The sequence below is a fragment of the Tursiops truncatus genome, chromosome 16 (assembly GCF_011762595.2).
Source record: "Tursiops truncatus isolate mTurTru1 chromosome 16, mTurTru1.mat.Y, whole genome shotgun sequence".
In the NCBI taxonomy this organism is placed as follows: Eukaryota; Metazoa; Chordata; class Mammalia; order Artiodactyla; family Delphinidae; genus Tursiops; species Tursiops truncatus.
This window is the reverse complement of record NC_047049.1, coordinates 207688-227073: the sequence shown is the minus strand read 5'-3', so window position 1 is coordinate 227073 and position 19386 is coordinate 207688.

Sequence of the window (19386 nt, the reverse complement as noted above, 5' to 3'; positions counted from 1 at the left end):
TCTTGGACCGGGACACGAACCCGCGTCCCCTACATCGGCAGGCGGACTCTCAACCACTGCGCCACCAGGGAAACCCTCAAAGTTGTTTAATGAAATCTAGCTTTGGGTGACACTTTATCCAGTTCAGCTAGAAAAATTCAATTAGAAAGTTTCTCTCCGTGCAAACTTAGAAGCATGACTGAAAGGGGCCCTCAGACCCCTCCAGGCCAGGCCTGCATCTGTGGCTAGATCAGTTCTTTCTGCATTCCAAGATGGATTGCCCCTTTCTAATGTAATAAAGATGTTCTGAGTTGATTGAAGATAATTGTACCATTAGAGCACTTTCTTTGAAGGCCTCTCTCCTGATAGCTTATCTTTAGCAGGCCACTCACAGGAGCGTTTGAAAAAGAATTTTAATGAGGATGACAGCCAGCTGCCTCCGCCTGCCCCATGTCCACTCAGGACACTCCGGAGGTAGCCTCTGGGTGGATGACGTGGGGGCCTGGCTGCGGCCTGGCTAGCCTGGGGGTGGGATGGGGCCATGGGGCCAGGCGCAGGGGCCGACCTTCAGGACCGGCTCCCTGAGGGTGTTGGACTGGTGTCTCTAGTTCCCAGCAAGGCTGGGCCAGTGCTGACCAGGCCCCTGACTGGCACTGGCTCCAGCAGGGGCATAGAGGAAGGAGGGAGGGAGGATGTGGGGCTGGGGGAGAGCCCCTGGGCTTGGATATCAAAACCCAGACCCCAACACTGAGCACAACCAGGCCTCCAGCACAGTGTCATCTCCAGCCCCGCTGGGCCCTGGGATGGGAGATGGGGCAGGGGATGGTGGCGGTGAGAAGGAAGGGATCCCACTTCTGTCAACGTGGGGGCTTTGGGTGCAGAACCCTGGACCCCGTGTGTAGGGGAGCCTGGGCACCGTCTCTGGCCACCAGGAGGGATGAAGACACCTGCAGGGACCCGGCTTCCCAGCGGCCCAGGAGCAGGCCAGCCAGGCATGCTGTGTGGACAGGAGCACCCTTCCCATCCCAGGTGAGCCCCTGAAATGACAGCAAAGCCCCAAAGAATGCCCCACTCAATCCACCCTGGGGCAGACACTGTCCCCCCAGTTCGAGTGGCATTGTCCCTGCAGTTTGCTCTGAGCTGTGTGGGGACAGGAGGTCAAGCGAAGGCCCAGACACTTTTATTTCCTGTGTTTCTCTTCCTCCTTTTGGTGCTGAATTCATGGGGAATGAACACATCCTTAGCTTCCAGAAATGAGTGACGAGTACAGACACGGGGGGATTGGAAGCCCTGAGGGGCCTCCTCAGTGGAGTCAGTGTAGCGAGATGATTCTTGAGAATGGATTTTGTTTTGTGGGATTTATCCGGGCAAGTTTGGTACTGGGCAGGACTCAAACAAGTGCTCTCCCTCCTCTTAAAACCTGGTGGAGGGGAGGGTTTGATGCTGCGGAGGAGAGGTCACGTAGAGCTCACGCCAGACGGTGCCGCAGGGTTGAAGGTGATACCACGTTAGTGACTGAAGAAAGCGACGGTCCCCTTTGTATGGGGATGGTGGGCATCCCGTCCTGGATGCCGTCTACAGGGTGGTAGCACAGTTTGCACACAAAGGACCATGACGGGCCCATCTCCTGGGTCTTGCTCCAGGGCGGGACCACCCACTCCTCAGGGCCCCTTCCAAAGGGCCACACTTCCCAGACAGTGTAATCTCCAGGGGAACCATGTTAGAAACCATCGATTTATGCCTCATCCTCTATGTCATTGCTGTCATTGCTGAGGCCCCAGAGAGCCTCCTATTCATCCTGAAAGGCTGGGGCCACTCCCCTCCTCAAAGGCATCTGTGTTGGAGCCTTTGAATTTTTCCTTCTCAACTTATTGGAAAATTGCTCCAAACACAAGTGGTACTTTACCCATGACTCTGGCCAGAGGGGAACTAGGTGACATGAGCTCCAGCAGCTAGTGGGTGTGCTAAAAGAGAGGCAGGTGGGACGTGAGGTCCCCCAGGTGGGACGTGAGGTGCTCCAGGTGGGACGTGAGGTCCCCCAGGTGGGACGTGAGATCTACCTCCCCAGGTGGATGCTTTGGAGTCGCTCAGGAGAGGAACTGCTCCCAGTCAGATGAGGCCCATGAGATGGGGAAGGCTCAGATGAAAGTGGGAGCTGAGGAAAGAAGGCCCTGGGACTCATCCTGCGACCCCATCACTTCATAGTGTCTCCCCACGTCTTTTTTTTGGCCACACCTCGCAGCATGTGGGATCTTATTTCCCTGACAAGGGATTGAACCCGTGCCCCCTGAAGTGGAAGCGTGGAGTCTTAACCACTGGACAGCCAGGGAAGTCCCTCCCCACATCACTTCTTTTCTCCTGTTCACCTCTATCTTCTCTGCCAATTTACTTTCACATTTACTCTTTACATCCAGGGCTTTGAAACTTTGCCAAACCTCCTGATGGGGGAAATCAGAGGAGAAGCCCATCTTTACTGAGTGACCTCTCTGTCCAGAGCAATAGGTGCATATAGTTTTGTCCGGGACAGAATGACCCACCCCCCCAGGATGTCTGCAGCCTAGTCCCTGGGACCTGGCAATGTGTACGTGGCAAAGGCAGGATCGAGATTGTTCATCAACTGCCCTTGGGATGGACCATCCTGGCGCATCCAGGTAGACCCAATCTAATCACCAGGGTCCTCGAGGGCCCAGAGACATGGCAGCGTGGGAAGGAATGAGCTAGCCATAGCTGGCTTTGGTGGGCGGCCTCTAAGGCCTGGGGTCCCCCAGAGCCTCCAGCAGGACCAGCCCAGGCCGCTGACACTTGATTTGGCCCAGGGAGACCCACTTGGGCTTCTGGCCCCAGAACTGTGCAGCAGTAAATCTGGGCTGTGTACAGTCAGTTGTTACGGCAACAGTAGGGAGCTGGTCTCCCCTCTGAGGCACCTCTTATCACCCCAGCTTTTGTGGGAGAGAAAATAGGCTCAGAGAGACAGACGACTTGGCAGTGGGGGTCAGGCAGGGTGGACCCAGCCCTGAGTGACTCTCAAGTCCGTGCTCTGCCTAGGGTGGTGGGCCTAGCGCTCTCCATGGGTCAGAGGCAGCAGGGAGCCAGGGCTCCATGGCACCTGGGACCTTTGCTCTGGCACCAGCTCTCCCAGAGCCCAGGCCCCCCGGAGCATCCTAAAGCCTCCTTGCTGCCTCCCTCGCTCTGCCTGCCCAGCCCATCTCCAAGCCCCCAGGTGGGATGTGCTCAAGTCGCCTCTGCTGGCAGAGCTGAGAGTCAGACTGCCTGTGTGCGGTGGGGGTGTCGCTCTCTCCTGGGGGAACTGGCCGTTGGGCATCTGACTGCAGAGAACAGGCAGAGCTGGGGGCCTCGGTGGGCACAGGACAGCAGTGGGCCAGTGAAGCCACTGTGTGCAGAAACAGTGGGGCCCTAAGGAAGGGCTCGCCGTGCAGCCCCAGGTGCGGGCCCGAGTGTAGGACAGCTGGAAGAATCCATGAAGCAGAGATGATGCTATTTTGGAATTATTGAGTTGTAAATATTTGTTTTATTTTGAGGGTTAACAACTTTTCTTTGGAGATGCTTGAAAAACAGGCGGGGGATGGGGGGAGAAACGACACCATGCAGGAGAAGACGGGAATGAGTGTAGGATGGTTTTAGAAACAGGAGGAACAAAGCAGCCACTCCAAGCTTGACGCCCCTCGGCTCCAAGGCCCCAGACGGGACAGTAATTAGACCCAGGGCTTCTGGCCTGTGCTCTAGGGCAGGCTGGACAGGGTAGGACCATGGCTCGGAAGTGAACTAAGAAGCCCACAAGAGTCCCCTGGTGCCAGCTCTTTGGGCAGCCTGAGGCTTACCAATGCCCCTGATATCTAGCAACCAGCTCTCAGATTCATTGCCTTTATTGTTTCCTGGTTTCTATTTCATTGATTTCTACTGTGATCTTCATTGTTTTCTTTCTTCTACTTAGTTTGGGTTGTCTTTGGTCTACTTTTTCAGGTTTCTTAATGTAGAAGCTGTCATTGATTTTTTTAAACCTTTCTTCTTTTCTAATATAGCCCTCAGTGCTATGAATTTTCCTCTAAGTACTGCTTTGGTGCATCCTGCAATTTTGATATGTTTTCAATCTTAGTTCAAAATAATAATTCCCTTTTGATTTCTTCTTTGACCCAGGGTCACTCAGCGGGTTACTGAGTTTCCAAGTATTTCAGGATTTTTTAGGGATGTTTCTGTATTGGTTTTCATTTTACATTCGTTTGGTAGAACACACTTTGACATGTGTCCTTTTATATTTATTGAGACTTGTGTTACAGCCCCAAATATGGTCTATCTTGGTCAATATTTTCTGCTGTCCCTGAAAAGTATATGAATTCTTCTGTTGCTGGATGGGGTGGTCAGTAAATATCAATTGAGTCAATTGGTTGATAAGCACCTACCGACTGTACTTATTGTTTGGTACTGTAGGGTTATAGGCTCATTTTCTGCCTACTTGTTTGGTCAATTATAGAGAAAGGGATATCAAAAACTTCAATGGTAATTGTGAGTTTGTCTATTTCTCTTTGTGATTCTATCAGTTTTCACCTATTTTGAAGCTGTCTTGTTAGGTCCACAAATGTTTAAGATTGTTACATGCCTTTGACAAATTGATGCTTTTATCAATTTGAAATGATCTTCATTTCTGTAATTTCTTGGCTCTAAAGTCAACTTTGCCTAATGTTAGCATAGAGACTCCAGGTTTTTTTTGACTAGTGTTAGCATGTTTTTCACTTTTCCATGCTTTTACTTTCAACATAGTTGTGTATTTATCTTTAAAGAGTACTTTGTGTAGGCTCTGTGCATGTGGGTCTCGCTCTTTTATCCACACTGACAGCCTCTGACTCTTAATTTGATATTTAGACCAATTACATTTGGTGTACTTATTGATAGGTTAGGTTTATTTTTAATTTTTTTTATAGCTTAATTACATTTTTGTGGGGGGGCTGTTTTGGGTCTTCATTGCTGCATGCGGGCTTTTCTCTAGTTGTGGCGAGCACGGGATACTCTTTGTTGTGGTGCGTGGGCTTCTCATCACGGTAGCTTCTCCTGTTGCGGAGCATGGGTTCTAGGCACATGGGCTTCAGTAGCTGCAGCACATAGGCTCAGTAGTTGTGGCTCGCGGGCTCTAGAGCGCAGGCTCAGTAGCTGTGGCACGCAGGGTTAGTTGGTCCACGGCATGTGGGATCTTCCCAGACCAAGGATTGAACTCATTGTCCCCTGCATTGTCAGGCGTATTCTTAACCACTGCACCACCAGGGAAGTCCTGGTAGGTTAGGTTTAAATCTATTATCTTACTAATTATTTTATAACTTCCCATCTGTTCTTTGTTCTGTTTCTTTTTTTGATCAATTGAATATTTTAAAAAGTATTCCAGCATATCTCCTTTGTTGGCTTATTAGCTATAACTTTTTTTTTTTTTTCCGGTACACGGGCCTCTCACTGTTGTGGCCTCTCCTGTTGCGGAGCACAGGCTCCGGATGCACAGGCCCAGCGACCACGGCTCACGGGCCCAGCCGCTCCGCGGCATGTGGGATCTTCCCGGACCGGGGCACGAGCCCGTGTCCCCTGCATCGGCAGGTGGACTCTCAACCACTGTGCCACCAGGGAAGCCCTAGCTATAACTTTTATTATTATTATTATTTTTTTTTGCTACTCTAGGGTTGACAGTATACATCTTCAGTTTACCGCAACGTACCTCTAGTGAATCATCCTGCTGTGTGTACAGTATAAGAACTTCACAGTAGTGTCTGGTATCTCCATTTCTCCCTTCTGACTCTTGTGCTATGGTTGTCACACGTTTTACCACTACGTGTTATAAGCCTCACACCACATTCTGATTAAATGGTCAGTTACCTTTTAAGGAGATTTAAATAATAAGAAAAAGCCTTTTCTATTCCTCCATGTAGTTACTGTTATTGGTGCTCTTCATTTTTTTGGTACATTCATATTTCCATCTGGTATCACTTTCCTACTGTGGAAGGACTTTTAAAAATATTTCTTACAGTGCAACTATAAGTTAGCAGGTTTTAGTATTTGAAGACATTGCTCCGCTGTCTTCTCATGTGCACTGTTTCCAACGAGAGCTCTGCTATCGTCCTCATCTTTGCTCCTGTGCACACAAGACGTCTTCTCTCTCTGAAAGGAGATATTGCCTTTACCCTTGGTTTTGAGCAATTTGGCTATAACGGGCCTTGATGTAATTTTATGTTTGCTTTGATTGGTGTGTCTTGTTTTTGGCACAAGGATTTATTACAAGCATCTCCGCTTCGCAGAGTCACTGGAGGTCATGGGAAACCCCACCCTGGGGTGCGTGCGCTGAGTTCCTTGGGTGGGACCGCATCTGGCTCTCACCTGCACCACTCAGAGGCCAGCCAGGCACATGCTCCCTCCCACCTGTGCGCAGGCGGAGGGTCCATCCTGGGGGGTCAAGCATCGTGGGCAGCCTTGTACAGGCCTTGACTTGGGAGGAGGGAAGGGGAAGCTGGAACAGAGAGAGACATTGGGGGCAGAGGCCAGGGCCACAGCGCTCAGAGGAGGGGCTCCAGGACCCATGGGGCCTGAGAGGCCATGGGACTCATGGGGGAGGGGCCCCAGGGTTCAGAGCAGTGAAACCGCAGTGGGTCTGCAACTGCTTCTCCTGGGAGTTAAACGGCCCACCCAGAGTCTCTGGGGGGAGAACCCTTTGTCAGGACCCTCTGACCGAGGAGGGGCTGGTGGAAAGGCAAAGGCCCCTGAGCAGCTGGAGGCCCTGTGTGGCTCGAGTGCAGGGAGTAAGGGGAAGGTGGGCGCTGGGACGAGAGGGCAGGTTCTGGGGCTGGGGTGTGGCTGGGGTCAGGGCCCTACTCGGGAAGCATGGAGGGGCGGGCACCCTGGGGCCCATGTCGTCTCTGTGTCACCTGCCCGCCTACTGCGAGGACTCTGGGAAGTCCACGGAAAAGTTCATGTGGCACCTGGGCCGAGGGATGGTGACAGCCTGGAACCCCCAAGGCAGCCCCCACCCCTGGGAAGGGGAGGGAAGCAAATGGCGAGCCCTGCCGGTTCAAGGCCTCACTACTTTTCTTGGTGCTGCAGGAAGAACTGGCTCGGGGCCCCTCCCCTCCGTACCCTGCTCTCCTGGGTGACAGGTGGTCCCGGGTCTGGGTGGGGATGGAGTGATGCGGGTGGGTGGGGGGCTGCCCAGGCCCACCCTAGGCAGCCTTTTGCTCTTCCCCCCATGAGCCATCCCACTGTGGAAGGGGCCTCTCACGAGCCGTGGGCACTGTGGACAGAAGTGCTGGTGAGGGGCGCCAGCTCGTAGCATGGGTGGGGAAGGCCGCCAACCCGAACGCCATCCTAGGGAGAGACAGAGGGATCCTCCTGGGCCCGGCCCCACCCCCGGGAAGTTAGAGAGGGTCCTGTTCAGCTGGGCCACGTGCTCCCCTCCCAAAGGCCTTCTCCCTGCCCGGCCCTGAACGCCTGGCCAGGCCCCTTTAATCACGGCCTGGCACTGTCCAGCCAGGCTGGGCTCTCCTCAGGCGGAAGAGTGCTCAAAGGGCCTGAGTGAACAGGTGGGGCATTTGGGGGACAACGGGCGCTTGGTCTCCAGTCTCCAGGCGGCAGGGACCTGTGGAATCCTCCGGCTGCCGCGCTCTGCTCTGTGCAGCCGGCGTGCTTTGTGCTGTAGCCACCGTGGGTTAATGAGCTGGAAAACACAGTTGCGCCTCCCCGGCTGTGAAAATCGCTTCAGGGGCGGCGGAGTCAACTTACTGCTGGGAGAACCCAGAACTGATTTCCTTTGTCAGGAGGGCCCCAGTGCATCCCGGCAGAGGCCACGGGCCGGGTCTGGGCCTCCTCCCGAGAAGACCCCAAGCAGCCCAGGCCTCAGAGGGGCTCTGAATACAGCTGGGGACCCCAGGAATGAGAAGGCTTGAAAAACAAAACAGCAGACGCCTTTCTCCTGCCTCCCCCAATTTCCAGAGCTCTCCCCTGCTTTTGGACTGAGTACCAGACCCCTCCCCACAGCAGACGCCACGCTAGGAGGACGATGCTGGGGGCTTGGGACTGGGCTCCGGACACCACCCCACCCCCACTCCTTCCAGAGGAGGTCAGCAGGGCCAGCCCTGCCCGAGAGGCCCCCAGTGATCACTCTAGACCTTGCCTGTCTCTTGGCCAGCTCTGCGTTCACGGCTGAACATCCAGGCACAGCGGGCATGTCGGGGGGGGGACTGCAGGGAAGATCTGAATCATCTCTGAGATGCAGGGTCACGAACGTGTAACCGATTTCTGAGCCTCTGCCGAGAGCGCCCGACGTTTTATGACGTTTTCTCCCGTCTTTCAGGCTGACCCAGTGTTCGGCTTTAGATCTTTATGAAGTTGTTGAAGGCCAGCTTCTGTGGACGCCTTGAAAGACCATGTTCTGGAACGCAGTCTATCCTCATGACGCGGGTGGGGCTGCAGGCCTCAGGGGGCCGGGCTGAGCCCTGGTGGGTGGCGGGCTATGCTCAGGGCGACCGGACGCTGGGCCACGCCACAGACGGGCCACCAAGAGCAGTCGACTCGGATCTTCACGCGGGTCGAGGACCTGTGGGTCATTTTCTACTTGGGCCTGGAATTCAGAGCCGAGACCCTGATTCTGTGGTTTCCAGAAGCCCAGAGAAGCTGGAAGTGGTTTGAGGAAGGCCTGCAAATCCTGTCTCAGGGGCTGTCTCAGGACAGTGAGGGGTGTTGAGGGGCGCCGGTGTCAGCAGGGTGGGCCTGTGTAGTGAGACACGCGGACCAGAGTGCAACCCCTCAAAATGGGGAGAAAAGAAACCCCTCAGCCCGGGACTGAGACGTCTCCTGCTCGTACGTGGGCTTCCAAAACCAGGTGGTTCCAAGACAAGAGCAGCCCTAACTTGGGCACGTTTCCTTTCCTTAGAGGGTTTCTGTTTCCTTCTCCCTCCATAGCAAGGGAAGTTCTCCTTTGTCCCCAGTAATGAGCGATAGCAGTGTTGTCACATGCGGCAAGAAGCCTGGAGTTGGGGGTGGGGCCTGGGGGCCCTGCTCAGAGCTGCCCACCCACCCACCTGCCCGCCGAGCCCCTTGCACTTGGGCTAGGTGGAATGTTCTAGCTGCCAAGGCCTGTGGGCGTGAGTTGGAGACGGTGCCCACATCTCAGACCCCTACCCACCCTGAGCTCCACCCTGCAGGCCCCGTGCTGCGCCGTCACCGGTCACCCCACGCTCCTGGCACTTGGAGCTGACCCATGGCAGAGGACAAGGGGCGTGTACTGAGTGCCAGTTACAGGTGGGCCTTGCAGGGGGTGGGAAGGGGGGTCGGGGAGGTGAAGGGGCGCTGGGAGTCGCGTGCCCGGTTCTAGTCTTGGCTCTGCTGAAGGACCGTGCCACTGACCTGGTGTCTTAAGCTCTCTGGGCCTCAGTTTCCTGTTCAGTCTCCCCCACATAAGCTGAAGCAAACTTACAAAGAATTCCCTCAGTCATGGTCATCAAAGCCCCTACCCACTGCCCTTACAGCCCCTCTGGTCAGCCAGGCACAGAGGCACTGGGGAAGGGCAGGTCGCCAGCAACAGAGGGCAGCAGGTCCTTCGGAAGAAGCAGGGGCTACTGAGTTCTGCTGCTCAGGGGAGGGAAGGGGGGCCGTCCTGTCCTGGGCCCTCAGGGCTGATGGGGCCCGCTCCAGATGCCCGGGGCCTTGAGGTGGGAGGGTGCCCCTGGCTGTCCACTGAAGTGGGGGTCCTGACAAAATGCCCTCCGCCCTCCCCAACCCCTGTGCAGGAGGGACCACTCCCAACCAGGACGGGTGGGCCGCTCATCCTCTGAGCCTCCGCGGGAGGCTTCTGGGGTTGTAATCCCACCTAATCCTGCTTCAGATCCCTGCGGGCAGAAGGAAGGCCACACACAGTGGCCTCGGCAGATCCTGGTCCTGGGGACAGGCCGGGGGAGTGGCCCCCTCCGGCCCTGAGACCCTCCCCTCGGGTTCTGGGTCCAGGACCTGCGTGCACAGGTGAGAAGCTGAAAGGCGGAGGTGCCGGCCTCGCCTGCCTCTCTGTGGCCTCCCCTCGGCCTGGGCGAGGCCACGCACAGAAGGCAGAGGCAACTAGCCCGGTCCAGGTCCAGGGCCAAAGTAAACCAGAGCCGGGGCCTCCCCAGCACCTTGGATGGGAGCTACTGGGGACCTTCAAGGGTGCTCTGGCGTTTTTGTTCGCACTGAACGTGGACCCTGGCTCGGGAAGTACATGCCTTGGGAAGTCTTCTCTGAGCTGATGGCCTCCATTCCTGAAAATGGCCAAGTTGGAGGCCAACTTGTGGTGAGGACCAAAGGGGCCAGCCCCAGAAAGGGCATCCCCCCCAGCACGCCCCCCACTGCCCCAGCTGTGCCCGCTCAAGGGGAAGGGGGGCCTCAGACCACTTGGGCCCTGTCCACCCTCCAGTGGCCACTGGGCAGCGCCTGGACCTCTCCAGGGAGACGGAGGGAATAAGGGGCAGCGAAGGGCCGGGAGGTCACACAGGGCACTCTTAATGCGTCCTCCTACAGCCCTACAGCCACGATGCCACATGACACAGGAGAGGGACGATTAGGTGGCCTGGTCAAGGAAACCCAGAGTGAGATCTGAGAGGAGACTCTAAGGCCAGGAGCGCCGTGGGGACAGAGGCGAGGCCGAGAGCCTGCACTGCGGGAGAGGGAACGAGGACCTTGGGTCATCAAACCTGTGTGGAGACTCTGGGTTTTGTTCTCAACATAGGGGGCAGGGGCAGGCATGAAGCTTCAGAGGCTCAGATCAGAGGGGCCACAGCAGCTCTCTATTCCCGCCTAACAGATTCCTCCAGCAGGGTGGGTGGGCAGGCAATGAGGGCCTGACGGGAGCCAGTGGAATTCCTCCTCTTGATCAGAGAGGGCTGGCAGTGTGAACTGTGTGCATTTGCGGAGGATTCATGGCCCGAGGCTTGTTATGTTTGAAAACAGCCTATAGAGGCTAAATAACAATCGAGTATCTAATTTAATCCTGCTCTGAAAGCTCATTTAAGACTGAGCAGCTGAGCGAACCCTTCGGCAGTGGGTCTGGCTGCCGGGCTCTGGAGGACTGCGGCTGTCTAGGCCCTGGGCTTCAGTCGGGGGGAATGGGGGTCGGGCACACCGTGGTGTTCCCAGACTCCAGATGGGACAGATGACAGGCTCACTGCGGGGGAAGCTCACTCTACTGCCAGGCTGGCATGAAGGGCAGCACCTTCCCTGGGATGGCGCAGGCCCCAGGCCCCAGGCCGCCATCCTGGTCTCAGACCCCGACTCACACGTGTGACCTGCACGCAACTTGTGCCTGGCTGTCACGGGGCCTGTGTGTCGGGCCAGCCGAGGACGGGGCCTTAACCGGAACTAGCACCTGGATGGTTCTTTACTCCCTTGGTTGCGAAGCCCGAGCGCGGTTCCCATCCTGTGTGCGCCTATTAAGCTGTCACCCCTCAGCCCTGCACTGGACCTTCTCTGGGGCACGTGTGAAATCCTGGAGGCGCTCGCCCAGCCCAGAGCCGGCAGCAAGGAGCCCAGGTCGCCGGGGAGCCGTGTAGGGCTGAGGGCTCCCTGTGCTCTGAGGGGTGGGGAGACTTGCTGGGGGTCTGGAGCAGCAGCAGGACCCTCAGCCGGGGCTCAGAAGGGGCTGAGGCAAAGCTGCGGGATGTCCCAGGCCTGAAGGCTCGTAGGGCCCAGGCCCTTGCTGCCATGTGACCCTCAGTCACCCAAGACGAGCATGCCCTCCTCACCCTGCCAGGTCAGGGCTGGGCAGCCTGTGCGCACCCACGACCCAAGGAAGGATAATGCTTCCCAGGTTCTTGGCGGTGAGGTGGGCTGAGCCCCAGTAGGCAGGCAGCCACGCCTTCTGCACCACCATGTCCGCAGGACCCTGAAGAGCGCCCACCAGACCAGGAGGGGCAGAGCCAGGCTCAGGCAGCCCGCCGAGGCTGGCTCCCAGGTCCCTGGGTGTGGAGCTCGTGCTCCTGCCCGAGGCGCTCTCCAGTATCCCCAGTGAGGGCGCTGTGGCGAGGAGCATTTTCACCGTCCTGCCTCTCCCCAGAGGGCCCCCCACAGCAGTCCTGCTTCTCCTCCACCAGATGGGGGCTGGAGGGACCCAGCGCTGAGCTGTCGTCAGACGGAGGAGGTCCTCGAAGGTCCTGCGCCTGAGTCTGTCAGCTTGCCGGAGGAGGAGGCAGTGACCCGGGGCCCCTCTCGGATCCCCAGGTTGCAGACCAGCGGGAATTCTTCCCTTTGGCCTCTGGGGTTGGCTGCTCGTCCCTGGTTCCTGCAGTGGCCAAGGAAAACCAGGCTCCCTGACTCAGGGATGCTGTGGCCACGAGGGCACCCCCGCCTCAAATTCTGCTTCCTGACTCCGGAACAGGCAGTTCTGGCTTCGGCAAACATCGGGGTGGTGAGCCCAGGGCAGGCACCGGGCAGGGGACTGGTCGGTGGCAGGTTTCCCAAGGGAGGGCTGGAACCACGACCCCTGGCTTCCCGGCAGAAGCGCCCAGGAGTCGGGGCCGGAGAAGCGCCGGAGGGGCCGGGTCGGACCAGCCACACTCGAGTGCGCGCCGCCCTCAGGGACAGTCGGCCTCGCGGCCCCTTTGTCATGCACATGAGGGTGCCGAGGCTGAGTAAGGGTCCCCATCAACACGGAGTCACCGATGAAGAGCACTTTGTTTCCCAGTCTGCGGGCTTGGCACATGCCTGCTGTTTCCCAGTGGCCTCCCATTCAAAGGGCCCGGTCCGCCATTCTTTGTCCCCCTAGGTGCCCGGCCGACAGCCCCCGGCAGCTGCTGCGCTTTCAAAGGCGCTATAGAGCGTCTCTGCAGGTGAGCCCTCCTGCCAGGGGCTCCCGTCAAAGGCTCTTTGAGACGTCACCGCGGAGCGGGCTCGGGGCGGGTCGCGCTCGCAGCGCCCGCACAAAGGCCGCGCCACTCAGCGCGCCCCGCCCGTGCGCTTCCGTGGGGAGGCCGGGCAGTCCCGGGTGGAGGGCGCCGGGCCCCCAGTCCTCCGGCGCTCTCCCCCTTCCCCGCCCCCTTCCCAGACTCCCCGTTTTCCCGCTGGCCTCCCCTCCACGCTCTGTGCCCCCTCCCCATCTCGCCGCCCAGCCTCTCGGGGCTCCATCCTCCCCGCCTCCGGCCTCTCTTCCCCCCTCCCCGCCTCCCCCTACCCGGCCTCCCGCCGCCAGCCCGGGGTAATTGCTCCTTTGAAGCCCCCGCCGGCGTCGCGGCGCCCTGAGCGCTCCCACCCCGCGCGCGGAGCTGCCGTCCGGCCGCTAGGTTTCAGCTTCTTTTCATCCTTTCCTTTTCAACTTTATTAAAACCAGCGGGGCGGCCGGCGCGTGGGGGCGGGGCCGTGGCCGCGGGGGGCGGGGCCTACGCTCTCGGGGGTGGGGTGGGGGAACCCCGCCCCGCCTCTCGGGGGCTAGCGCGTGGGGGCGGGGCCCAGCTTGCTTCTGCCGGGCCTTGCGTGGCCAGCCGTCCTGGGGCCCCAAGGTGACCAGGGACTCTCCCAGGACTTTGGTCCTCCTGGTTGTTTTGCTTTTAGTGTTTTTTGAAAGAGTGAGACGGGGAAGGAGAGAAAATTCGGAGAATTTTGGGCACAGTGCCGCCAAGCCCCCCACCCCAATCGTCCTGCATGGGACCTCAGGCCTCAGAGACTGTGCTGGGCCTACCTGGAGCGGGTGGGTGCGAAGGACCCCCATCGATCCTGCCCCTGGGAGCTCGAGCTGGGAGGCAGTGTCCTTGGGGTTCAGCCCCTGTTCCCCCCAGCCCCAGCTCTGCCCTCAGGGGTGAGGGCCTGGCCAGCAGACATGGGGGGTGGGGACTTGGAGGGGGGCGCCTGTTGTTTGTGCGCGTTCCTGGGAAGTCTGTGCTCCGCCTGGAACAGATCAGCTCTTCATGCAGGGGCGCAGAACGTGTGGTGTAATATCACTGCATTTATTCACTCATCTGTTCACTGAACAAACACCAGCGGGGCTTCTGCCGGGTGTGGCCGGGCCCTGGAATGCAGCCCTGGGAGGGACCGACTCGTCCTTGGCCCTTGGGAAGCAGGAAGTGACTCTGGAGAAGACCCCTTTGGGGCCCTGACCCCAGCGTAGGCCACGCCCCCAGCCCCAGGCCACGCCCCCAGGTCGCGCCCCGCCTCCCCCCAGCCCCAGACTGCATACGGGGTTTTCAGGCCTTGGGGTGTGGGGTTGGGAGTTAGTTCCCGGGGGCTCTTGGAGGTCGGGCGCCACTGTCCCGGGACTGGACACCTCCGGGCCCGGGTCGAGGCCTGAGTGGGCGGTTCAGAAGGCAGGTGAAGCCCAGCGGCCACTTGTCTGAAGTGCATCCCCTGAGCTTCCCGTATCAGACAAAACATGGCACTGGTTTGTTGGTAAACTGCAAAGTGTGATGTTTCTACAAACCGTTTATTTGGGGGGTAGTTTTAGATACACAGGATACTGCAAAGGTGTTTTAGAGGGTTCCCTGGATTCCCCTACACCCCACACCTGCGAAGGTTGCATGTAAAGATAAATGTATTTGTTCATACTCTGGAAGTTTGGCTTCCCTGCAGGGAGGAGATGGGTCAAGATGGGAGGTGACCCTGAGGGGTCCCGCTGCCCTGAGGCCTCAGGGAGCAAGGGTCCTGCTTGTCACAGGAGCCGGCTGGTGGCTCAGGGTAGGGGAGGGGTGGGAACTGCCGCCGGCAGAGATGGCTGCAGGCCTGGTCTGGCTGTCCCTGGAGGCTCCCAGGTGTGGGGCAGGACTTAACAGGTGTGGCTGCGAGAAGAGGATGGTAGGGTCAGACTCAGGCCTCAGCCTAGTGAGGCCCCATCCTCACCTGCCACCTTGCTCCCCTTCCCCTGGGCAGGGCGACCACAGACAGGCACAGGGGATGCTGTCCTTGCTGGCCAGGTCCCTTGCCCAGGAGCACATCCAGGCTGTGTGGCCCTGCGGGGGGCGGCACCCGGGACCAGCTGTGCACGCAGTACTGGGTGGGGTCCGGGCCCCAGACCTATAGCCCACCAGAATTCCGCAGGGATCACCTCTGCTCCCGGCCCAGGGGATGGCCACCTGTTGTCAGCTCAGAGAATGAGGGTGCCCCCCAGGCCAGCCAGAATCCCTGCCTGCCTCGCCCCTGCCCACTTTCCTGCTCTCCTCCCTGCAGCCTCTGAGCCCCGGGCCAAGCTACCCCTGCTCCTTCCTCCCAGAGCTGGGCAGGGGGCGGGGGGCTTCTGAGGTGCCCTGCAGGGTGGAACCCTCTCCCTGGGCCTGGCGCCTGCCATGGTGCCCACACACAAGCCTCGGTCCCCTCCTGCAGGAGCGCCATCTCCCACCTCCCGTCTGCCCCGGGCCTTGCTACTTCCTCTCCCTCTCCTTCAGCCGAGCGTCACAGGACACCGTTTCAGGTCACTGGGAGGCCTCTTGGGCATGGCTTCCCCTCCACACACCACACAGCCTCTTGCACACAGAGACACACACGCACAGGTACACATAGAGCCCCCCGCACACCTGCAGCTCCCAGAGCCCGAGGACCCTGCAGTGCAGGGTAGGAGCTCTCAGCCTGATGGCCCCCATACGGGACTCCCAGGAGGTGCCTCTCAGGATGTGGCCCTTGGGTCGCGTGGCAGCCTCTACCTTGTGAGGGGTCCCAGGCACCGGACCAGGAGGGGCTTCTTCTAAATCTGGGACCATGAATGCAGAGACATTATCTGGCCACAGGCCTCCGTGGCTGAACCTCAGGCTGACCAGATGAAGGCGCGGGACAGCCGTGGCCAGACCGAGTGCCGACCGTCCCCCTTGCCCCCCACGGGTGCTTGCCCCCCTCAGCTGGGACGTGGTTCTCAGGTTCCCGGCTCCCCCACCTCCGTGGCAGCACCCCTGGGAAGCAGGACCACCCCTGCCTCACATGCCAGGCCCACACCCAGAACCAGGGGCTCTCCTGTCCCCTACAGCCCTCACAATACCTCCTGGGCCCTGTCATGGGCACGGCCTGCCCCATGTCCCCTTCCCAGCGAGGCCTCCCCGGACCACCAGCCCTGGTGGCCACACCCATCCTTCCCAGCCCGTAAGACCACTAGTAGTTTGATGCCTCTCCTTTTCCCCACCGCCCTACCACAGGGGACGTTCCTGTGCTCAGCGGGAGTCCTGTACATGGATCTGGAAAGTGCTCCGTGAACATCTGTTGGTGAACGAATTTGTTGAATTTGTTGTAGGCCGAGGGCGCCCAGAGCAGGCTGGGCTTGGGGTGCGGGCTCTCCGTCCAGACCCCTGGGAAGCCACGGGGTAGAGGATGCAGGCGCCCGTCCCCAGGGACACCCCCACCCCAGCCTCTCTTGGAGGTGGTGGTTGCCCGGGCACTGCCTCCTGTTGGGGGAGAGAAACGTTCCTCTACCCTTCTCGGTTCTTCTGGCTGGTCTAATAATCAAATAGGCATAAGGCAGATAAACAGGAGAAAAACAAACAAATCTGATTTTGTACGTGCGAGGCTCCATGTGGACCTAAGTCTGTGATCAAAACAGACTGTTTATATATCTTTTTAGACAAAGAATCAATTCTTTGTGAAGATTTGACACAACAAAGGGATTTTTGCTGGGGTGGCAAATGAATGAAGAAGTAACAAAGCTTGATTATGCAGCAACTTGGCCTTGAGTTCCCTGTCTCCGGCCCAGAGGATGCCCTCCATCCCCCTGCCTGTGGGGATGCTTCTCGTGGGAGTTTGTTTCCTGCTTTCAGGGAGACAAAGGAGAGTCAGAATGTCCTTTGCGTACTGACTGTTTCTCAAGTAACTTTAATTCAAAATAGTCAATATGCCACCTTGGCGTATTTTGGGGTGGCCTGCTCCGAGCCCCTTCACACCCCGTGCCCCTCCCAGCCCGCTGTGGTGGTCACTGGGCTGGTGGGCGGTTGACAGCTGTCTCCGTGGGTGCTCAGGGGTACGGTGGGGGGCCAACCCCGCCACCCCTCTTCTGTCCTCCCTCGGGGGCCACGTGGCAGCTGCCTGGCCACCCCGGCTGCTTCTCACCATATGCTCCTGACGCTGACGGCCGCCGGACCCACCCCATGAGGCCCTTCCTTCCATGGAGTCTCCCCTCCCCCAGGTTAGGGCCGGGCAGCAGTGGGGTGAGGGGGGCTTTGTGACCAGGCCTGGCCTGCTCCCACCAGGCCCAGGGTCTGGAGTGCAGCAGACCATCACTGAGGCCTCCTGACCTCAGACGGGGAGGGCTCAGGGGCTCCTGGGGTCCTGGGTCGGGTCGCTCCCCCACTGGGGGCTCTGCTGGCAGTGGCCCCTGGAAGGGCTGGTCTGGGGGCTCTGTGGTGCCTTGCCCAGGCCCTGAGACCTTCCCTGCTCAGAGACTGGACATGCTATTTTAGGGGAGCCTCCCAGGCTCCAGAGCCTGCTGGGAGGGGCTGAAGGTGCAGTGATGCCTGTCTAGCAGAGCCTGCCTGGGGGTGGGGGCATCACCCAACGCCTGGTGGTCACTCCAGTGCTACCAGATGTCCCCGTAGACGCAGCCTCAACCGGCCCACGTGGACAACCCTGTAATGTCCACGTTCGCTCAAGTGAGAGTCAATTTACTGCACATCTATTTAAAATATCTGTGGCAATAGCCTGTTACATTAATAATGTTACAAAGGCCGCGAGGCTTACAATGCTGAGTGCCTACAGCACAGCGTGGCTGGACTCTCGGAGTCCACCCCAGGCTTGGGGTCAGCCCTGTCTGTGCGCAGACGCGCCCCTGCAAATCCTGCCCCCGTCGGAAGGCCACACACCCTGCTGCCGGGGGCAGGTCCTCCGGCTCTGGGCTGTCCAGGGGCCTCCGCGCTCAGTCCCTTTCTTGCCGGGACGGCGGGCACGCAGCTGGGGGGTCTCAGTCTTGCTGCAGGTCAGGAGTCGGGGGTCTCGCCCCCTTCCGGAGACACTGACCTGTGGGGACATGGCCGGCCAGCTGAGTCAGAGTGGGGATAGGGCCCAACTTCCCCAGACTTCAGAGTTGCCCCAACCTTTACAGTGAGGTACATGGTGGGGGTCAGACCAGACATGGGCTGGGGTGCCAGGCAGTGGCCTGGTGTGGTGGAACTCTGCAGGGTGGCTGAGGAGTTGAGGAGGCTGTCCCTGGGGGTGCTGTCCCTGGGGGTGCTGTCCCTGAGGGGGTGCTGTCCCTGGGGAGTGCTGTCCCTGGGGGGGGCTGTCCCTGGAGAGTGCTGTCCCTGGGGAGGGCTGTCCCTGGGAAGTGCTGTCCCTGAGGGGGTGGCTGTCCCTGGGGGGGGGCTGTCCCTGAGGGGGTGCTGTCCCTGGGGGGAGTGTTGTCCCTGGGGGGGTGCTGTCCCTGGGGGGGGGCTGTCTCTGGGGGCTGTTGTCCCTGGGGGGAGTGTTGTCCCTGGGGGGGTGCTGTCCCTGGGGTTGCTGTCCCTGAGGGGGGATGTCCCTGGGGAGTGCTGTCCCTGGAGGGGGCTGTCCCTGAGGGGGGCTGTCCCTGTGGGGGGGCTGTCCCTGGAGGGGACTGTCCCTGGGGGGGTGCTGTCCCTGAGGGGTTCTGTCCCGGGGAAGGCGGTGCTGCCTCAGGCTGAGTTCAGCTGCGTAGAAAGTGGATATGTCCCCTGTGGGTGGCGTTGGGGAAGGGCAGGTCCACCACAGGGCAGTGGACACTGGGCCTCACAGTCTGTCTGCAGTGGACACCTCCATGTAACTGCTCTGCCCAAGAGGAGCTGCGGCCCCCAGCAGCTCGGTCCAGACAGGGCTACCGGGTCCTTAGCCCTTTGTCTTTGGCTTTTCTAAAATCGCATTCAGACTCCACCTTGACCTGTGGTGTTCCTGCCCTGTCACCCGCCCGAGGTGCCAAAGGACCTCAGCACACCGACTTGGTAGAAAGCTGACACCATGAGAAGTGGCCACTGGCTGCCCAATAGGAAATGCTAGATGGGTGAGGGGTTAGGCCAGCGTCCTGCTGTGGCCTTGAAAACAGAGAAGAAGTGAGTCCCTGGCTGCCTGCCTGCCCGCAGCGAGGGCTCTCAGGGTCTGGAACGTGGGAGTAGGGCTCCTCCTGTGGGGGCGCGTGCCCCCCTGCAGCCTGCTGTGCGCAGTTGGGGGCCTTCCCTGCCTCTGGGGTCTGGGAGGGGCCCGGCCTGCGCTCCAGGCACAGCTCAGCAGGAAGCCGGGCCCCCAGCACCATCTCCGACCCTGGTCAGGGGCCCCTCTCCACCTGCCCTCGCCTGGCGTGGGCTTCGCAGGGCCCAGGGCTCTCCTGCCATCCCACCTCGAGGCCTTTGAAGCCCAGAACCCCTTCTGGGGTCGTGGGGCAGGCCCTGGCCGGGGGCGATTCCTGATCCTGGAGCTGCACCTGGGGCTGGGCGGGGTCCAGGTGTGGACACAGCTGACCCGTGGCAGAGGGGCCCGTCATGTGTGGAGTGACATGGG